Source organism: Hemiscyllium ocellatum (genome assembly GCF_020745735.1).
Source record: "Hemiscyllium ocellatum isolate sHemOce1 chromosome 27 unlocalized genomic scaffold, sHemOce1.pat.X.cur. SUPER_27_unloc_16, whole genome shotgun sequence".
Classification (NCBI taxonomy): domain Eukaryota; kingdom Metazoa; phylum Chordata; class Chondrichthyes; order Orectolobiformes; family Hemiscylliidae; genus Hemiscyllium; species Hemiscyllium ocellatum.
The window spans coordinates 638,064-658,413 of record NW_026867483.1 but is presented as its reverse complement, the minus strand read 5'-3'; the positions used below and the strand labels follow the sequence as shown (position 1 = coordinate 658,413).

The 20,350-nt window shown below is 49.8% G+C and overlaps 4 non-coding genes across 4 annotated transcripts; all 4 read right to left on the bottom strand.

Annotated features, from left to right (window-relative positions):
- Positions 1–3,044: 3,044 nt before the first annotated feature.
- On the bottom strand, positions 3,045–3,116 carry trnam-cau (transfer RNA methionine (anticodon CAU)). The gene has a single exon. It is a non-coding gene; the product is annotated as a tRNA-Met (tRNA).
- Positions 3,117–6,315: 3,199 nt separating this feature from the next.
- trnam-cau (transfer RNA methionine (anticodon CAU)) lies at positions 6,316–6,387 on the bottom strand. Its single transcript has one exon. It is a non-coding gene; the product is annotated as a tRNA-Met (tRNA).
- A 6,495-nt stretch (positions 6,388–12,882) lies between these two features.
- Positions 12,883–12,954, bottom strand: trnam-cau (transfer RNA methionine (anticodon CAU)). The gene has a single exon. It is a non-coding gene; the product is annotated as a tRNA-Met (tRNA).
- Positions 12,955–16,156: 3,202 nt separating this feature from the next.
- Positions 16,157–16,228, bottom strand: trnam-cau (transfer RNA methionine (anticodon CAU)). The gene has a single exon. It is a non-coding gene; the product is annotated as a tRNA-Met (tRNA).
- Between the last annotated feature and the right edge of the window lie 4,122 nt (positions 16,229–20,350).

The following is a 20,350-nucleotide window of genomic DNA, read 5'->3' as shown; positions in this document are numbered from 1 at the left end:
ACGTACGGAGGCTGTGTAAATAGAAACGTTTTTACTAAATTCCCACATTCTGTTGGTCGAACTGTGATGTGATTTCACACTGAATCACAACATGTGTCGCAGCGCAGACGGAGGCCATGCGGCCCACCTTCGCTCTGCTGGTTCTATACTTAAGTCAACGTGTGTCTATTCGTTTCATTCTCAGCGTAAATCTGCACATCTGAACGTGACCACCGAATTCCCTTTTGTGTTCATTGAATCTTCCTCTTTGTCAATGTCCGACAGGGACTTACTGACACTAACCACTCCCTGTACGAAAACGTTCTTCCTCCTGTCATTTTACTTGTTTTCCTGGTGACCTTAAAATTCTGCCGAATCGTTTGACCTTAAGGGTGGGAACATTTTCACAACATTATTTCCTGTTTAGGTCATTTGGAAAACTTCGGTTCTTCGAGGAGAGCTGTCCCTTTAATTATATTGCTGAATTCCCCAAAACCGCACAGCTCACGTCAACCTTTTTCGACACACACACCATTTCCCACTTCCCTGAATTCTGTCCACACGTTATCCACTCCACACCGAAGCCCAAATTTTTTGGGAATTAAGAGAGCATAATTCGGCAAGTCAGGTGCTGGGTTAACAAGAGAAATAATTGGATCGGGGTGTCCGTTTTTGAAACCGGAGAGGGGAGGTCCGGCAAAGTTAAGAGAAGATAGCTGAAAATAGTAGGGATAAAGCGAGCCTGATGCGTAGACCAACGAGTGAATGAGCCAAGCGCGGAGTTGAAATACATGAGACGTGCTCACTGAGAGATAGTGCTTGAATACATTTGAGATTGCACTGAGGATTTCTCGAAAAGAGTTCTCAACAGAATGCTGCTTCAGTCAGGAGGACCCGGGCTCGGAACAGTGGTTCGGGAAGAGAACCCCCATGTGTTGGAATTTAATTTTGGGGGGTTTGAGGAGGCAATAAAGTGACAATGGATTTGATGGTTACAGAAGATAAGGGGAGAACCATGGACGGAGATCAACAGGATTGAAGAACAGGTGTGTCATCAGACTATGCACATTGGGAATGTGTGATATTTATGTCCAAAGCTTTTTCCCGAAGCAGATGAGAAGGCGAGGTGCAGAACAGAGCGCAGTTATACGGGAAAGCTGCTAAAGACGACATCGAGTGAAGGAAGAGTGGGTTATGGTCCCAACACGCACCCGTTGTGCCAGGGGTTACACTTCGGGTCCACTCTTCCTTCACTCGCAACACCCCACACCCACCTCCCATAGTGCCAAGTCGCTTTCGCCTGCAACCGCCGAATGTGTAACACCTGCCCATTTACCTGCTCCCTCCTGAATATCCAAGGCTCAAACATACCTGCCAGGTGAAGCAGCACTTTTGCCACAACCTAGTCCACTGCATTCGCTACTCACAGTGTCGTTTCCCCAATGTAGCATGAAGCATAAACTGGGTGACTGCTTCGCTGAACATCCCGGTTCTGCCCGCAGGAAAAAGGCCCTGACCTGGCGGTTGTCTGCCACTTTAACACACCCCCCTGTTCCCTGACCAACATCTCTGTCTCAGGCTTGCAGCAGTGTTCTAGCTCCAGATGAAAGAACAACAACTCATTTTCCACTTGGAGACCTTACAGCCCTCCGTCTTCAATATCGAGTTCCATAACTTTAGGGCCTGAACTCCCCCATGTCCTTGACCCCTACCACACAAACGACTCCTTGTTATCACCTCGTCTGCTATGACACACTACGTATTGTTAGCCACTAACAGTCTCCATGAGCAGCTATTCGCCCTCTCACGCGGATCGTTATTCACTCCTACGTCCTTCCTATTGTTCTCTCTCTCTGAGCTGGCGGCAAACACAGCAATGTACATTGGAGACTCTGAGCCAGCTGAAAGTTGCTCAGTGTGAAGTACATTCCACATTGCTCCAAGAATTGCAAGCAGCAAAGCGTTTCCAGAACTTCTGCTTGTCATTTTGTCCCCGGGGCGATGATGTTTGTCTCATCCCCAGGAACTGGACTATCTCCACTCCTCGATAATTAAACCAATTTATTTCTACTTGCACGTTGTTCTGGGGGTTGGGGGGGGGCGGGGTGTAGGGTGGGGGCGGGTAGAGTCTCTCTCTCTCTCTCTCTCTCTCACTCTCTGAAACCGTTGGGGTGAGAGGTGTCAGTTGCATTAATGCGGGGAACATGAACAACTTTGATTGTGAACTTTCTCCAAAGGTCTGTTATCGGAGCGATAGAAAGATGCTGTGCTGGCAGGACAGAGAGAAATGGACACCGAGGACTCTTCGCCCAGGTAAATTCACATTGTTGTGCAGCCTTCTTGGTGTTCAGAAATCGTCTTCACGCAGCAATCTTACGGAAAGTCTATTGCAAAGTGGGCATCGCTTTCTTTGTTGCTACCGCGCAGCAGTTAACATCTGAGCCCCAAGTGTCCCAGATGAAGAGACTCCGAGTGAAACCTTCACTCACTGAGAGTCCTCCCCACGGCCCTGAGCTGAGGGACTGCAGGCAGTCCAACACGGAAGGGACGGTTAAAAATGAACCAGTTTTGCTCCCTCAGCCTCTCTGTCCCAGAGACAGGCAGTGGGACGCCATAAACACGTAGCACCATTCTCGCGTAGACACAAGCCGTTCAACCCATCGAATCCACGCCGATTGCCTGTCTCTCTCTCTCTCTGAGGTTATTCACAATCGGTGGGATCCGTCCTAATCGTGGGGGAACTGTGTCTGAGTCGTGATGAGGTTTTTGACATGCTTGTCATTCACGTCTGAACCAGGGTAGCGAATTACTGCAGGGAATGGACGAAACCGCAAGACATTTGTTTCAACTTGACCAGCTGATTGGCATCGCAGAGAACTGGTTTTGCGATCCAGTTCAGAATAAAAACCGCCGAACAACAGAATGCCACTGAGACCTCTAAAACCACGCACCTTGCATGGAGTGGATTTGGCGAGTGCATCGATATGCTACATGCCATTCGGGTATGCAGCTGGCAGAAGAGAGCACCGATCCAAAGGAAATCAGCTCGAGGTGACATTGAATAATAGCAGAGGATGGTTTCGATCCATCGACCTCTGGGTTATGGGCCCAGCACGCTCCCGCTGCGCCACTCTGCTGCCACGCTCTGAGCCCTGTCCACAGAGCGATTCAGCTTTTCATCTGGCACGCGGCTCGCACGTTCGAGACTGATGTCAAAGACCTCCGCTGCTGTCGTGTGATATGCTGTTTCGCAGACGTACGGAGGCTGTGTAAATAGAAACGTTTTTACTAAATTCCCACATTCTGTTGGTCGAACTGTGATTTCACACTGAATCACAACATGTGTCGCAGCGCAGACGGAGGCCATGCGGCCCACCTTCGCTCTGCTGGTTCTATACTTAAGTCAACGTGTGTCTATTCGTTTCATTCTCAGCGTAAATCTGCACATCTGAACGTGACCACCGAATTCCCTTTTGTGTTCATTGAATCTTCCTCTTTGTCAATGTCCGACAGGGACTTACTGACACTAACCACTCCCTGTACGAAAACGTTCTTCCTCCTGTCACTTTTACTTGTTTTTCCTGGTGACCTTAAAATTCTGCCGAATCGTTGTGGACCTTTCAGGTGGGGAACATTTTCACAACATTATTTCCTGTTTCTAGGTCCCTCATGACTTGGAAAACTTCGGTTCTCCGAGGAGAGCTGTCCCAATTTTCCAATCTACCTTCATTGCTGACATTCCCCAAACACCGCACAGCTCACGTCAACCTGTTCGACACTACATCCAACCATTTCACTTCCCTGTTTTCTGCCTTGTCCGTACTCCAGACAGCCCAACCTCGTTTCACCAAGGTGCTTTTTGAGAAATTAATCAGGCAGTTTTGCACAAGTCAAGTTTTAGAAAAACCTCGGGCTCGTCCGGGATTTGAACCCGGGACCTCTCGCAACTCATCACAGTACGGCACCCAAAGCGAGAATCATACGCCTAGACCAACGAGCCAGCGAGCCGGCGCGCGATGAATGCCCCACACCGCTTGAGTGACCTGAGACGTGCTCACTATGAAATACATTTGAGATTGCTCTAAGAATTGCTAGCGGCAAAGAGTTTCTCGAACAGCTGCTTCTCATTCAGTCTCCCTGCTGCTGTTTGTCACGTCCCCAGGAACCGGGCTCTCTCCACTGGCAGATAATTCAACCATTTTGTTTTGAAACTCTTCTATGACACCCGAGCGGCCAGTGACAAGCATTACCCTCCTCACCATGGGATACAGAGAACAGGAGAAGACCACGCAGATCTCCACGAGTGTATCAACTCGACTGTGCACATTGGGCCAGTATATCACTGTGAAATATTTATGTCCAAGCTTTTTTCCGAAGCAGATGAGAAGGCGAGGTGCAGAACAGAGCGCAGTTATACGGGAAAGCTGCTAAAGACGACATTGAGTGAATAGGAGAGAGTGGGTTATGGTCCCAACACGCACCCGTTGTGCCAGGGGTTACACTTCGGGTCCACTCTTCCTTCACTCGCAACACCCCACACCCACCTCCCATAGTGCCAAGTCGCTTTCGCCTGCAACCGCCGAATGTGTAACACCTGCCCATTTACCTGCTCCCTCCTGAATATCCAAGGGCTCAAACATACCTGCCAGGTGAAGCAGCACTTTTGCCACAACCTAGTCCACTGCATTCGCTACTCACAGTGTCGTTTCCCCAATGTAGCATGAAGCATAAACTGGGTGACTGCTTCGCTGAACATCCCGGTTCTGCCCGCAGGAAAAAGGCCCTGACCTGGCGGTTGTCTGCCACTTTAACACATCACCCTGTTCCCTGACCAACATCTCTGTCTCAGGCTTGCAGCAGTGTTCTAGCTCCAGATGAAAGAACAACAACTCATTTTCCACTTGGAGACCTTACAGCCCTCCGGTCTTCAATATCGAGTTCCATAACTTTAGGGCCTGAACTCCCCCATGTCCTTGACCCCTACCACACAAACGACTCCTTGTTATCACCTCGTCTGCTATGACACACTACGTATTGTTAGCCACTAACAGTCTCCATGAGCAGCTATTCGCCCTCTCACGCGGATCGTTATTCACTCCTACGTCCTTCCTATTGTTCTCTCTCTCTGAGCTGGCGGCAAACACAGCAATGTACATTGGAGACTCTGAGCCAGCTGAAAGTTGCTCAGTGTGAAGTACATTCCACATTGCTCCAAGAATTGCAAGCAGCAAAGCGTTTCCAGAACTTCTGCTTGTCATTTTGTCCCCGGGCGATGATGTTTGTCTCATCCCCAGGAACTGGACTATCTCCACTCCTCGATAATTAAACCAATTTATTTCTACTTGCACGTTGTTCTGGGGGTTGGGGGGGGGGCGGGGTGTAGGGTGGGGCGGGTAGAGTCTCTCTCTCTCTCTCTCTCTCTCACTCTCTGAAACCGTTGGGGTGAGAGGTGTCAGTTGCATTAATGCGGGAACATGAACAACTTTGATTGTGAACTTTCTCCAAAGGTCTGTTATCGGAGCGATAGAAAGATGCTGTGCTGGCAGGACAGAGAGAAATGGACACCGAGGACTCTTCGCCCAGGTAAATTCACATTGTTGTGCAGCCTTCTTGGTGTTCAGAAATCGTCTTCACGCAGCAATCTTACGGAAAGTCTATTGCAAAGTGGGCATCGCTTTCTTTGTTGCTACCGCGCAGCAGTTAACATCTGAGCCCCAAGTGTCCCAGATGAAGAGACTCCGAGTGAAACCTTCACTCACTGAGAGTCCTCCCCACGGCCCTGAGCTGAGGGACTGCAGGCAGTCCAACACGGAAGGGACGGTTAAAAATGAACCAGTTTTGCTCCCTCAGCCTCTCTGTCCCAGAGACAGGCAGTGGGACGCCATAAACACGTAGCACCCATTCTCGCGTAGACACAAGCCGTTCAACCCATCGAATCCACGCCGATTGCCTGTCTCTCTCTCTCTCTGAGGTTATTCACAATCGGTGGGATCCGTCCTAATCGTGGGGGAACTGTGTCTGAGTCGTGATGAGGTTTTTGACATGCTTGTCATTCACGTCTGAACCAGGGTAGCGAATTACTGCAGGGAATGGACGAAACCGCAAGACATTTGTTTCAACTTGACCAGCTGATTGGCATCGCAGAGAACTGGTTTTGCGATCCAGTTCAGAATAAAAACCGCCGAACAACAGAATGCCACTGAGACCTCTAAAACCACGCACCTTGCATGGAGTGGATTTGGCGAGTGCATCGATATGCTACATGCCATTCGGGTATGCAGCTGGCAGAAGAGAGCACCGATCCAAAGGAAATCAGCTCGAGGTGACATTGAATAATAGCAGAGGATGGTTTCGATCCATCGACCTCTGGGTTATGGGCCCAGCACGCTCCCGCTGCGCCACTCTGCTGCCACGCTCTGAGCCCTGTCCACAGAGCGATTCAGCTTTTCATCTGGCACGCGGCTCGCACGTTCGAGACTGATGTCAAAGACCTCCGCTGCTGTCGTGTGATATGCTGTTTCGCAGACGTACGGAGGCTGTGTAAATAGAAACGTTTTTACTAAATTCCCACATTCTGTTGGTCGAACTGTGATGTTTTCACACTGAATCACAACATGTGTCGCAGCGCAGACGGAGGCCATGCGGCCCACCTTCGCTCTGCTGGTTCTATACTTAAGTCAACGTGTGTCTATTCGTTTCATTCTCAGCGTAAATCTGCACATCTGAACGTGACCACCGAATTCCCTTTTGTGTTCATTGAATCTTCCTCTTTGTCAATGTCCGACAGGGACTTACTGACACTAACCACTCCCTGTACGAAAACGTTCTTCCTCCTGTCACTTTTACTTGTTTTCCTGGTGACCTTAAAATTCTGCCGAATCGTTGTGGACCTTTCAGGTGTGGGAACATTTTCACAACATTATTTCCTGTTTCTAGGTCCCTCATGACTTGGAAAACTTCGGTTCTCCGAGGAGAGCTGTCCCAATTTTCCAATCTACCTTCATTGCTGACATTCCCCAAACACCGCACAGCTCACGTCAACCTGTTCGACACTACATCCAACCATTTCACTTCCCTGTTTTCTGCCTTGTCCGTACTCCAGACAGCCCAACCTCGTTTCACCAAGGTGCTTTTTGAGAAAATTAATCAGGCAGTTTTGCACAAGTCAAGTTTTAGAAAAACCTCGGGCTCGTCCGGGATTTGAACCCGGGACCTCTCGCAACTCATCACAGTAAGGCACCCAAAGCGAGAATCATACGCCTAGACCAACGAGCCAGCGAGCCGGCGCGCGATGATTGCCCCACACCGCTTGAGTGACCTGAGACGTGCTCACTATGAAATACATTTGAGATTGCTCTAAGAATTGCTAGCGGCAAAGAGTTTCTCGAACAGCTGCTTCTCATTCAGTCTCCCTGCTGCTGTTTGTCACGTCCCCAGGAACCGGCTCTCTCCACTGGCAGATAATTCAACCATTTTGTTTTTGAAACTCTTCTATGACACCCGAGCGGCCAGTGACAAGCATTACCCTCCTCACCATGGGATACAGAGAACAGGAGAAGACCACGCAGATCTCCACGAGTGTATCAACTCGACTGTGCACATTGGGCCAGTATATCACTGTGAAATATTTATGTCCAAGCTTTTTTCCGGAAGCAGATGAGAAGGCGAGGTGCAGAACAGAGCGCAGTTATAACGGGAAAGCTGCTAAAGACGACATTGAGTGAATAGGAGAGAGTGGGTTATGGTCCCAACACGCACCCGTTGTGCCAGGGTTACACTTCGGGTCCACTCTTCCTTCACTCGCAACACCCCACACCCACCTCCCATAGTGCCAAGTCGCTTTCGCCTGCAAACCGCCGAATGTGTAACACCTGCCCATTTACCTGCTCCCTCCTGAATATCCAAGGGCTCAAACATACCTGCCAGGTGAAGCAGCACTTTTGCCACAACCTAGTCCACTGCATTCGCTACTCACAGTGTCGTTTCCCCAATGTAGCATGAAGCATAAACTGGGTGACTGCTTCGCTGAACATCCCGTTCTGCCCGCAGGAAAAAGGCCCTGACCTGGCGGTTGTCTGCCACTTTAACACATCACCCTGTTCCCTGACCAACATCTCTGTCTCAGGCTTGCAGCAGTGTTCTAGCTCCAGATGAAAGAACAACAACTCATTTTCCACTTGGAGACCTTACAGCCCTCCGGTCTTCAATATCGAGTTCCATAACTTTAGGGCCTGAACTCCCCCATGTCCTTGACCCCTACCACACAAACGACTCCTTGTTATCACCTCGTCTGCTATGACACACTACGTATTGTTAGCCACTAACAGTCTCCATGAGCAGCTATTCGCCCTCTCACGCGGATCGTTATTCACTCCTACGTCCTTCCTATTGTTCTCTCTCTCTGAGCTGGCGGCAAACACAGCAATGTACATTGGAGACTCTGAGCCAGCTGAAAGTTGCTCAGTGTGAAGTACATTCCACATTGCTCCAAGAATTGCAAGCAGCAAAGCGTTTCCAGAACTTCTGCTTGTCATTTTGTCCCCGGGGCGATGATGTTTGTCTCATCCCCAGGAACTGGACTATCTCCACTCCTCGATAATTAAACCAATTTATTTCTACTTGCACGTTGTTCTGGGGTTTGGGGGGGGGGCGGGGTGTAGGGTGGGGCGGGTAGAGTCTCTCTCTCTCTCTCTCTCTCTCACTCTCTGAAACCGTTGGGGTGAGAGGTGTCAGTTGCATTAATGCGGGGAACATGAACAACTTTGATTGTGAACTTTCTCCAAAGGTCTGTTATCGGAGCGATAGAAAGATGCTGTGCTGGCAGGACAGAGAGAAATGGACACCGAGGACTCTTCGCCCAGGTAAATTCACATTGTTGTGCAGCCTTCTTGGTGTTCAGAAATCGTCTTCACGCAGCAATCTTACGGAAAGTCTATTGCAAAGTGGGCATCGCTTTCTTTGTTGCTACCGCGCAGCAGTTAACATCTGAGCCCCAAGTGTCCCAGATGAAGAGACTCCGAGTGAAACCTTCACTCACTGAGAGTCCTCCCCACGGCCCTGAGCTGAGGGACTGCAGGCAGTCCAACACGGAAGGGACGGTTAAAAATGAACCAGTTTTGCTCCCTCAGCCTCTCTGTCCCAGAGACAGGCAGTGGGACGCCATAAACACGTAGCACATTCTCGCGTAGACACAAGCGTTCAACGCATCGAATCCACGGTTGTCTCTCTCTCTCTCTCTCTCTGCATTGTCTCTGTGTTCTCGAATCACAATCGGTGGGATCCGTCCTAATCGTGGGGGAACTGTGTCTGAGTCGTGATGAGGTTTTTGACATGCTTGTCATTCACGTCTGAACCAGGGTAGCGAATTACTGCAGGGAATGGACGAAACCGCAAGACATTTGTTTCAACTTGACCAGCTGATTGGCATCGCAGAGAACTGGTTTTGCGATCCAGTTCAGAATAAAAACCGCCGAACAACAGAATGCCACTGAGACCTCTAAAACCACGCACCTTGCATGGAGTGGATTTGGCGAGTGCATCGATATGCTACATGCCATTCGGGTATGCAGCTGGCAGAAGAGAGCACCGATCCAAAGGAAATCAGCTCGAGGTGACATTGAATAATAGCAGAGGATGGTTTCGATCCATCGACCTCTGGGTTATGGGCCCAGCACGCTCCCGCTGCGCACTCTCTGCTGCCACGCTCTGAGCCCTGTCCACAGAGCGATTCAGCTTTTCATCTGGCACGCGGCTCGCACGTTCGAGACTGATGTCAAAGACCTCCGCTGCTGTCGTGTGATATGCTGTTTCGCAGACGTACGGAGGCTGTGTAAATAGAAACGTTTTTACTAAATTCCCACATTCTGTTGGTCGAACTGTGATTGATTTCACACTGAATCACAACATGTGTCGCAGCGCAGACGGAGGCCATGCGGCCCACCTTCGCTCTGCTGGTTCTATACTTAAGTCAACGTGTGTCTATTCGTTTCATTCTCAGCGTAAATCTGCACATCTGAACGTGACCACCGAATTCCCTTTTGTGTTCATTGAATCTTCCTCTTTGTCAATGTCCGACAGGGACTTACTGACACTAACCACTCCCTGTACGAAAACGTTCTTCCTCCTGTCACTTTTACTTGTTTTCCTGGTGACCTTAAAATTCTGCCGAATCGTTGTGGACCTTTCAGGTGTGGGAACATTTTCACAACATTATTTCCTGTTTCTAGGTCCCTCATGACTTGGAAAACTTCGGTTCTCCGAGGAGAGCTGTCCCAATTTTCCAATCTACCTTCATTGCTGACATTCCCCAAACACCGCACAGCTCACGTCAACCTGTTCGACACGACATCCAACCATTTCACTTCCCTGTTTTCTGCCTTGTCCGTACTCCAGACAGCCCAACCTCGTTTCACCAAGGTGCTTTTTGAGAAAATTAATCAGGCAGTTTTGCACAAGTCAAGTTTTAGAAAAACCTCGGGCTCGTCCGGGATTTGAACCCGGGACCTCTCGCAACTCATCACAGTACGGCACCCAAAGCGAGAATCATACGCCTAGACCAACGAGCCAGCGAGCCGGCGCGCGATGATGCCCCACACCGCTTGAGTGACCTGAGACGTGCTCACTATGAAATACATTTGAGATTGCTCTAAGAATTGCTAGCGGCAAAGAGTTTCTCGAACAGCTGCTTCTCATTCAGTCTCCCTGCTGCTGTTTGTCACGTCCCCAGGAACCGGGCTCTCTCCACTGGCAGATAATTCAACCATTTTGTTTTGAAACTCTTCTATGACACCCGAGCGGCCAGTGACAAGCATTACCCTCCTCACCATGGGATACAGAGAACAGGAGAAGACCACGCAGATCTCCACGAGTGTATCAACTCGACTGTGCACATTGGGCCAGTATATCACTGTGAAATATTTATGTCCAAGCCTTTTTCCGGAAGCAGATGAGAAGGCGAGGTGCAGAACAGAGCGCAGTTATACGGGAAAGCTGCTAAAGACGACATTGAGTGAATAGGAGAGAGTGGGTTATGGTCCCAACACGCACCCGTTGTGCCAGGGGTTACACTTCGGGTCCACTCTTCCTTCACTCGCAACACCCCACACCCACCTCCCATAGTGCCAAGTCGCTTTCGCCTGCAACCGCCGAATGTGCAACACCTGCCCATTTACCTGCTCCCTCCTGAATATCCAAGGGCTCAAACATACCTGCCAGGTGAAGCAGCACTTTTGCCACAACCTAGTCCACTGCATTCGCTACTCACAGTGTCGTTTCCCCAATGTAGCATGAAGCATAAACTGGGTGACTGCTTCGCTGAACATCCCGGTTCTGCCCGCAGGAAAAAGGCCCTGACCTGGCGGTTGTCTGCCACTTTAAACACATCACCCTGTTCCCTGACCAACATCTCTGTCTCAGGCTTGCAGCAGTGTTCTAGCTCCAGATGAAAGAACAACAACTCATTTTCCACTTGGAGACCTTACAGCCCTCCGGTCTTCAATATCGAGTTCCATAACTTTAGGGCCTGAACTCCCCCATGTCCTTGACCCCTACCACACAAACGACTCCTTGTTATCACCTCGTCTGCTATGACACACTACGTATTGTTAGCCACTAACAGTCTCCATGAGCAGCTATTCGCCCTCTCACGCGGATCGTTATTCACTCCTACGTCCTTCCTATTGTTCTCTCTCTCTGAGCTGGCGGCAAACACAGCAATGTACATTGGAGACTCTGAGCCAGCTGAAAGTTGCTCAGTGTGAAGTACATTCCACATTGCTCCAAGAATTGCAAGCAGCAAAGCGTTTCCAGAACTTCTGCTTGTCATTTTGTCCCCGGGGCGATGATGTTTGTCTCATCCCCAGGAACTGGACTATCTCCACTCCTCGATAATTAAACCAATTTATTTCTACTTGCACGTTGTTCTGGGGGGTTGGGGGGGGCGGGGTGTAGGGTGGGGGCGGGTAGAGTCTCTCTCTCTCTCTCTCTCTCTCTCACTCTCTGAAACCGTTGGGTGAGAGGTGTCAGTTGCATTAATGCGGGGAACATGAACAACTTTGATTGTGAACTTTCTCCAAAGGTCTGTTATCGGAGCGATAGAAAGATGCTGTGCTGGCAGGACAGAGAGAAATGGACACCGAGGACTCTTCGCCCAGGTAAATTCACATTGTTGTGCAGCCTTCTTGGTGTTCAGAAATCGTCTTCACGCAGCAATCTTACGGAAAGTCTATTGCAAAGTGGGCATCGCTTTCTTTGTTGCTACCGCGCAGCAGTTAACATCTGAGCCCCAAGTGTCCCAGATGAAGAGACTCCGAGTGAAACCTTCACTCACTGAGAGTCCTCCCCACGGCCCTGAGCTGAGGGACTGCAGGCAGTCCAACACGGAAGGGACGGTTAAAAATGAACCAGTTTTGCTCCCTCAGCCTCTCTGTCCCAGAGACAGGCAGTGGGACGCCATAAACACGTAGCACCATTCTCGCGTAGACACAAGCCGTTCAACCCATCGAATCCACGCCGATTGCCTGTCTCTCTCTCTCTCTGAGGTTATTCACAATCGGTGGGATCCGTCCTAATCGTGGGGGAACTGTGTCTGAGTCGTGATGAGGTTTTTGACATGCTTGTCATTCACGTCTGAACCAGGGTAGCGAATTACTGCAGGGAATGGACGAAACCGCAAGACATTTGTTTCAACTTGACCAGCTGATTGGCATCGCAGAGAACTGGTTTTGCGATCCAGTTCAGAATAAAAACCGCCGAACAACAGAATGCCACTGAGACCTCTAAAACCACGCACCTTGCATGGAGTGGATTTGGCGAGTGCATCGATATGCTACATGCCATTCGGGTATGCAGCTGCAGAAGAGAGCACCGATCCAAAGGAAATCAGCTCGAGGTGACATTGAATAATAGCAGAGGATGGTTTCGATCCATCGACCTCTGGGTTATGGGCCCAGCACGCTCCCGCTGCGCCACTCTGCTGCCACGCTCTGAGCCCTGTCCACAGAGCGATTCAGCTTTTCATCTGGCACGCGGCTCGCACGTTCGAGACTGATGTCAAAGACCTCCGCTGCTGTCGTGTGATATGCTGTTTCGCAGACGTACGGAGGCTGTGTAAATAGAAACGTTTTTACTAAATTCCCACATTCTGTTGGTCGAACTGTGTGATTTCACACTGAATCACAACATGTGTCGCAGCGCAGACGGAGGCCATGCGGCCCACCTTCGCTCTGCTGGTTCTATACTTAAGTCAACGTGTGTCTATTCGTTTCATTCTCAGCGTAAATCTGCACATCTGAACGTGACCACCGAATTCCCTTTTGTGTTCATTGAATCTTCCTCTTTGTCAATGTCCGACAGGGACTTACTGACACTAACCACTCCCTGTACGAAAACGTTCTTCCTCCTGTCACTTTTACTTGTTTTCCTGGTGACCTTAAAATTCTGCCGAATCGTTGTGGACCTTTCAGGTGGGGAACATTTTCACAACATTATTTCCTGTTTCTAGGTCCCTCATGACTTGGAAAACTTCGGTTCTCCGAGGAGAGCTGTCCCAATTTTCCAATCTACCTTCATTGCTGACATTCCCCAAACACCGCACAGCTCACGTCAACCTGTTCGACACTACATCCAACCATTTCACTTCCCTGTTTTCTGCCTTGTCCGTACTCCAGACAGCCCAACCTCGTTTTCACACCAAGGTGCTTTTTGAGAAAATTAATCAGGCAGTTTTGCACAAGTCAAGTTTTAGAAAAACCTCGGGCTCGTCCGGGATTTGAACCCGGGACCTCTCGCAACTCATCACAGTACGGCACCCAAAGCGAGAATCATACGCCTAGACCAACGAGCCAGCGAGCCGGCGCGCGATGATTGCCCCACACCGCTTGAGTGACCTGAGACGTGCTCACTATGAAATACATTTGAGATTGCTCTAAGAATTGCTAGCGGCAAAGAGTTTCTCGAACAGCTGCTTCTCATTCAGTCTCCCTGCTGCTGTTTGTCACGTCCCCAGGAACCGGGCTCTCTCCACTGGCAGATAATTCAACCATTTTGTTTTGAAACTCTTCTATGACACCCGAGCGGCCAGTGACAAGCATTACCCTCCTCACCATGGGATACAGAGAACAGGAGAAGACCACGCAGATCTCCACGAGTGTATCAACTCGACTGTGCACATTGGGCCAGTATATCACTGTGAAATATTTATGTCCAAGCTTTTTTCCGGAAGCAGATGAGAAGGCGAGGTGCAGAACAGAGCGCAGTTATACGGAAAGCTGCTAAAGACGACATTGAGTGAATAGGAGAGAGTGGGTTATGGTCCCAACACGCACCCGTTGTGCCAGGGGTTACACTTCGGGTCCACTCTTCCTTCACTCGCAACACCCCCACACCCACCTCCCATAGTGCCAAGTCGCTTTCGCCTGCAACCGCCGAATGTGTAACACCTGCCCATTTACCTGCTCCCTCCTGAATATCCAAGGCTCAAACATACCTGCCAGGTGAAGCAGCACTTTTGCCACAACCTAGTCCACTGCATTCGCTACTCACAGTGTCGTTTCCCCAATGTAGCATGAAGCATAAACTGGGTGACTGCTTCGCAGAACATCCCGGTTCTGCCCGCAGGAAAAAGGCCCTGACCTGGCGGTTGTCTGCCACTTTAACACATCACCCTGTTCCCTGACCAACATCTCTGTCTCAGGCTTGCAGCAGTGTTCTAGCTCCAGATGAAAGAACAACAACTCATTTTCCACTTGGAGACCTTACAGCCCTCCGGTCTTCAATATCGAGTTCCATAACTTTAGGGCCTGAACTCCCCCATGTCCTTGACCCCTACCACACAAACGACTCCTTGTTATCACCTCGTCGGCTATGACACACTACGTATTGTTAGCCACTAACAGTCTCCATGAGCAGCTATTCGCCCTCTCACGCGGATCGTTATTCACTCCTACGTCCTTCCTATTGTTCTCTCTCTCTGAGCTGGCGGCAAACACAGCAATGTACATTGGAGACTCTGAGCCAGCTGAAAGTTGCTCAGTGTGAAGTACATTCCACATTGCTCCAAGAATTGCAAGCAGCAAAGCGTTTCCAGAACTTCTGCTTGTCATTTGTCCCCGGGGCGATGATGTTTGTCTCATCCCCAGGAACTGGACTATCTCCACTGCTCGATAATTAAACCAATTTATTTCTACTTGCACGTTGTTCTGGGGGTGGGGGGGGGCGGGTGTAGGGTGGGGGCGGGTAGAGTCTCTCTCTCTCTCTCTCTCTCTCTCACTCTCTGAAACCGTTGGGGTGAGAGGTGTCAGTTGCATTAATGCGGGGAACATGAACAACTTTGATTGTGAACTTTCTCCAAAGGTCTGTTATCGAGCGATAGAAAGATGCTGTGCTGGCAGGACAGAGAGAAATGGACACCGAGGACTCTTCGCCCAGGTAAATTCACATTGTTGTGCAGCCTTCTTGGTGTTCAGAAATCGTCTTCACGCAGCAATCTTACGGAAAGTCTATAGCAAAGTGGGCATCGCTTTCTTTGTTGCTACCGCGCAGCAGTTAACATCTGAGCCCCAAGTGTCCCAGATGAAGAGACTCCGAGTGAAACCTTCACTCACTGAGAGTCCTCCCCACGGCCCTGAGCTGAGGGACTGCAGGCAGTCCAACACGGAAGGGACGGTAAAAATGAACCAGTTTTGCTCCCTCAGCCTCTCTGTCCCAGAGACAGGCAGTGGGACGCCATAAACACGTAGCACCATTCTCGCGTAGACACAAGCCGTTCAACCCATCGAATCCACGCCGATTGCCTGTCTCTCTCTCTCTCTGAGGTTATTCACAATCGGTGGGATCCGTCCTAATCGTGGGGGAACTGTGTCTGAGTCGTGATGAGGTTTTTGACATGCTTGTCATTCACGTCTGAACCAGGGTAGCGAATTACTGCAGGGAATGGACGAAACCGCAAGACATTTGTTTCAACTTGACCAACTGATTGGCATCGCAGAGAACTGGTTTTGCGATCCAGTTCAGAATAAAAACCGCCGAACAACAGAATGCCACTGAGACCTCTAAAACCACGCACCTTGCATGGAGTGGATTTGGCGAGTGCATCGATATGCTACATGCCATTCGGGTATGCAGCTGGCAGAAGAGAGCACCGATCCAAAGGAAATCAGCTCGAGGTGACATTGAATAATAGCAGAGGATGGTTTCGATCCATCGACCTCTGGGTTATGGGCCCAGCACGCTCCCGCTGCGCCACTCTGCTGCCACGCTCTGGGCCCTGTCCACAGAGCGATTCAGCTTTTCATCTGGCACGCGGCTCGCACGTTCGAGACTGATGTCAAAGACCTCCGCTGCTGTCGTGTGATATGCTGTTTCGCAGACGTACGGAGGCTGTGTAAATAGAAACGTTTTTACTAAATTCCCACATTCTGTTGGTCGAACTGTGATGTCATTTCACACTGAATCACAACATGTGTCGCAGCGCAGACGGAGGCCATGCGGCCCACCTTCGCTCTGCTGGTTCTATACTTAAGTCAACGTGTGTCTATTCGTTTCATTCTCAGCGTAAATCTGCACATCTGAACGTGACCACCGAATTCCCTTTTGTGTTCATTGAATCTTCCTCTTTGTCAATGTCCGACAGGGACTTACTGACACTAACCACTCCCTGTACGAAAACGTTCTTCCTCCTGTCACTTTTACTTGTTTTCCTGGTGACCTTAAAATTCTGCCGAATCGTTGTGGACCTTTCAGGTGTGGGAACATTTTCACAACATTATTTCCTGTTTCTAGGTCCCTCATGACTTGGAAAACTTCGGTTCTCCGAGGAGAGCTGTCCCAATTTTCCAATCTACCTTCATTGCTGACATTCCCCAAACACCGCACAGCTCACGTCAACCTGTTCGACACTACATCCAACCATTTCACTTCCCTGTTTTCTGCCTTGTCCGTACTCCAGACAGCCCAACCTCGTTTCACCAAGGTGCTTTTTGAGAAAATTAATCAGGCAGTTTTGCACAAGTCAAGTTTTAGAAAAACCTCGGGCTCGTCCGGGATTTGAACCCGGGACCTCTCGCAACTCATCACAGTAAGGCACCCAAAGCGAGAATCATACGCCTAGACCAACGAGCCAGAGAGCCGGCGCACGACCGATGCCCCACACCGCTTGAGTGACCTGAGACGTGCTCACTATGAAATACATTTGAGATTGCTCTAAGAATTGCTAGCGGCAAAGAGTTTCCCGAACAGCTGCTTCTCATTCAGTCTCCCTGCTGCTGTTTGTCACGTCCCCAGGAACCGGGCTCTCTCCACTGGCAGATAATTCAAACATTTTGTTTTGAAATTTTTCTATGACACCCGAGCGGCCAGTGACAAGCATTACCCTCCTCACCATGGGATACAGAGAACAGGAGAAGACCACGCAGATCTCCACGAGTGTATCAACTCGACTGTGCACATTGGGCCAGTATATCACTGTGAAATATTTATGTCCAAGCTTTTTTCCGGAAGCAGATGAGAAGGCGAGGTGCAGAACAGAGCGCAGTTATAAGGGAAAGCTGCTAAAGACGACATTGAGTGAATAGGAGAGAGTGGGTTATGGTCCCAACACGCACCCGTTGTGCCAGGGGTTACACTTCGGGTCCACTCTTCCTTCACTCGCAACACCCCACAACCACCTCCCATAGTGCCAAGTCGCTTTCGCCTGAAACCGCCGAATGTGTAACACCTGCCCATTTACCTGCTCCCTCCTGAATATCCAAGGGCTCAAACATACCTGCCAGGTGAAGCAGCACTTTTGCCACAACCTAGTCCACTGCATTCGCTACTCACAGTGTCGTTTCCCCAATGTAGCATGAAGCATAAACTGGGTGACTGCTTCGCAGAACATCCCGGTTCTGCCCGCAGGAAAAAGGCCCTGACCTGGCGGTTGTCTGCCACTTTAACACATCACCCTGTTCCCTGACCAACATCTCTGTCTCAGGCTTGCAGCAGTGTTCTAGCTCCAGATGAAAGAACAACAACTCATTTTCCACTTGGAGACCTTACAGCCCTCCGGTCTTCAATATCGAGTTCCATAACTTTAGGGCCTGAACTCCCCCATGTCCTTGACCCCTACCACACAAACGACTCCTTGTTATCACCTCGTCGGCTATGACACACTACGTATTGTTAGCCACTAACAGTCTCCATGAGCAGCTATTCGCCCTCTCACGCGGATCGTTATTCACTCCTACGTCCTTCCTATTGTTCTCTCTCTCTGAGCTGGCGGCAAACACAGCAATGTACATTGGAGACTCTGAGCCAGCTGAAAGTTGCTCAGTGTGAAGTACATTCCACATTGCTCCAAGAATTGCAAGCAGCAAAGCGTTTCCAGAACTTCTGCTTGTCATTTTGTCCCCGGGGCGATGATGTTTGTCTCATCCCCAGGAACTGGACTATCTCCACTCCTCGATAATTAAACCAATTTATTTCTACTTGCACGTTGTTCTGGGGGTGGGGGGGGGGGGCGGGTGTGGGGGGGGGGCGGGTAGAGTCTCTCTCTCTCTCTCTCTCTCTCACTCTCTGAAACCGTTGGGGTGAGAGGTGTCAGTTGCATTAATGCGGGGAACATGAACAACTTTGATTGTGAACTTTCTCCAAAGGTCTGTTATCTGAGCGATAGAAAGATGCTGTGCTGGAAGGACAGAGAGAAATGGACACCGAGGACTCTTCGCCCAGGTAAATTCACATTGTTGTGCAGCCTTCTTGGTGTTCAGAATCGTCTTCACGCAGCAATCTTACGGAAAGTCTATTGCAAAGTGGGCATCGCTTTCTTTGTTGCTACCGCGCAGCAGTTAACATCTGAGCCCCAAGTGTCCCAGATGAAGAGACTCCGAGTGAAACCTTCACTCACTGAGAGTCCTCCCCACGGCCCTGAGCTGAGGGACTGCAGGCAGTCCAACACGGAAGGGACGGTTAAAAATGAACCAGTTTTGCTCCCTCAGCCTCTCTGTCCCAGAGACAGGCAGTGGACGCCATAAACACGTAGCACCATTCTCGCGTAGACACAAGCCGTTCAACCCATCGAATCCACGCCGATTGCCTGTCTCTCTCTCTCTCTGAGGTTATTCACAATCGGTGGGATCCGTCCTAATCGTGGGGAACTGTGTCTGAGTCGTGATGAGGTTTTTGACATGCTTGTCATTCACGTCTGAACCAGGGTAGCGAATTACTGCAGGGAATGGACGAAACCGCAAGACATTTGTTTCAACTTGACCAACTGATTGGCATCGCAGAGAACTGGTTTTGCGATCCAGTTCAGAAAAAAAACCGCCGAACAACAGAATGCCACTGAGACCTCTAAAACCACGCACCTTGCATGGAGTGGATTTGGCGAGTGCATCGATATGCTACATGCCATTCGGGTATGCAGCTGGCAGAAGAGAGCACCGATCCAAAGGAAATCAGCTCGAGGTGACATTGAATAATAGCAGAGGATGGTTTCGATCCATCGACCTCTGGGTTATGGGCCCAGCACGCTCCCGCTGCGCTACTCTGCTGCCACGCTCTGAGCCCTGTCCACAGAGCGATTCAGCTTTTCATCTGGCACGCGGCTCGCACGTTCGAGACTGATGTCAAAGACCTCCGCTGCTGTCGTGTGATATGCTGTTTCGCAGACGTACGGAGGCTGTGTAAATAGAAACGTTTTTATACTAAATTCCCACATTCTGTTGGTCGAACTGTGATGTGATTTCACACTGAATCACACATGTGTCGCAGCGCAGACGGAGGCCATGCGGCCCACCTTCGCTCTGCTGGTTCTATACTTAAGTCAACGTGTGTCTATTCGTTTCATTCTCAGCGTAAATCTGCACATCTGAACGTGACCACCGAATTCCCTTTTGTGTTCATTGAATCTTCCTCTTTGTCAATGTCCGACAGGGACTTACTGACACTAACCACTCCCTGTACGAAAACGTTCTTCCTCCTGTCATTTTACTTGTTTTCCTGGTGACCTTAAAATTCTGCCGAATCGTTGTGGACCTTTCAGGTGTGGGAACATTTTCACAACATTATTTCCTGTTTCTAGGTCCCTCATGACTTGGAAAACTTCGGTTCTCCGAGGAGAGCTGTCCCAATTTTCCAATCTACCTTCATTGCTGACATTCCCCAAACACCGCACAGCTCACGTCAACCTGTTCGACACGACATCCAACCATTTCACTTCCCTGTTTTCTGCCTTGTCCGTACTCCAGACAGCCCAACCTCGTTTCACCAAGGTGCTTTTTGAGAAAATTAATCAGGCAGTTTTGCACAAGTCAAGTTTTAGAAAAACCTCGGGCTCGTCCGGGATTTGAACCCGGGACCTCTCGCAACTCATCACAGTAAGGCACCAAAAGCGAGA